This window comes from Microtus ochrogaster, chromosome 17 (genome assembly GCF_000317375.1).
Source record: "Microtus ochrogaster isolate Prairie Vole_2 chromosome 17, MicOch1.0, whole genome shotgun sequence".
NCBI classification, from domain to species: Eukaryota; Metazoa; Chordata; class Mammalia; order Rodentia; family Cricetidae; genus Microtus; species Microtus ochrogaster.
The window spans coordinates 4489038-4491059 of NC_022019.1; positions in this window are offsets into that span (position 1 = coordinate 4489038).

The window sequence follows — 2022 nt, forward strand, 5'->3', positions numbered from 1 at the left end:
CCCAGGATCCAGCAATACCACTCTTGGGCATATCCCAAAGACGCTCAATCATGCTACAAACACACTTGTTCAACTATGTTCATAAAAGCATTATTTGTAATAGCTAAAACCTGGAAACAACCTGGATGTCCATCAACCAATGAATGGATAAAGAAAACGTGGCACATTTACATATGAGCTACTAAGTGGTAAAAATCAATGACATCTTAAAATTTGCATGCAAATGTATGGAGCTAGAAAACACCATTCTGAGTGAGGTAACCCAGACTCAAACAGATGAATATGGTATGTATTCACTCATAAGTGGATACTAGCTGTATACATAGGATATTGAGCCTAATGTTCATGATCCTAGAGAAGCTAAGCAACAAGGTGAACCCTAAGAAAAACATATAGATCCACCTGGAAAGTCAAAATAGACAAGATCTCCTAACAAAATTGGGAGCATGGGAGGGGGGGTAGAAGGGAGGGTAGAAGGGGAGGTGTAGGGAAAAAAGGGAGGTGGAGGAGAACTTGAGGGAATGGGATAGTCAAAAATGGAGGAAGGACAGAGATGAGAGCAACAAAAGAGATATCTTGATTGAGGGAGCCATTATAGGGCTAGCAAGAAACCTGGCTCTAGAGAAATTCCTAGGAATCCACAAAGATGCTACCAACTAAGACCCTAGACAATAGAGGAGAGGATGCTCAAACTGGCCTTGCCCTGTAGTTAGACTGATGAATATCTTAAATATTGCCATAGAATCTTCATCCAGCAACTGATGGACTCAATGTGACCTTCATAATGACTTGCATGGCCTCACTACTATTGTGTGCCCCTACAATGACCCTGTGAGCTCTCAAAAAAGCCACTTTAACAGTGGCTTTGTGTAACCTTCAGTCTGTCTAGTGGACCCTCACCATGACATTGTGTGCCCTCTAATGACTCTGTGTGACCTTCAAAATGACTCTGTGATTGATACTCACTATGAGGTCTGTGCCCTCAATATAGTTCTCGGTGACCTTTATTGTGATTATGAAATACATGCTATCACAATGACTTTGTGGGTCCTGCCAATGATTTTGTGTTTTGTCACAATGACTTTGTATGCTCTCCACAATAATTCTTTGTAGTAGACATTACAATTTTCTGTGATCTCACAATGATTTTATGTGTTCTTCCCAATGACTCTTTGTGATGCCCATATTAACTGTGTGACCTTTACAAATAGTGATTGTATATCTGAGGCCTTAAAATGTTTCTTTTTGCCAACACAATGAATGTGTGATGTCACAGTAACTAAATGTGATCTCACAATGATTTCCCTTGACTGTTCACTGTGCTCTTCAGATTGTCTTGACTACACTCACAATGAGTTCCTGTTCCTTCATAATAACCTTTTATACACCTAACAGTGATCCATACACCCTCACAATGAGGTTTCTCTCACATTAAGTTTGTTTGCCCTTCAAAACGAATCTTTGTGACCCTCACAATGAGCCTGTGTGCTTTCAAATCACTACATATTTTTCCCATGGCTCTTTGTGATGAGGTTCATGATGGCTTTGTCTGACCTTCTCAATGACATCACGTGCAATTATAGTTACTTTTAGGCACTAATAATTAGTCTGTGTGCCCATACGATGATTTTGTGTGACCCTCACAAGGATATTGTGTGCTTTCACAATGATTGTGTAGCTGTCACAATGATTCTATGAGTTTTTGTAGGTATTCTGTCAACTTCACAATGACTTTGTATGTAGGCAGAAGTTTCTGTCTCGCCAAGTCCTGCAGTTATTCAGTCTGTCCAAAACACACAGAAGCTTATATTAATTATAAACTGGCCTCTTAGATCATACTCTTATTAACTACCTCTTACAACTTAAATTAACCCATAATTCTTATCTATGTTTAGCATTCTGGCTTGATACCCCTTCTCAGTAATGCATTTTCATCTTGCTTCCTCTGTATCTGGCTGGTGACTGTGTCTCTGCCTTTCCTCTTCCCAGAATTCTCCTAGTCTGGTTGCCCCGCCTATACTT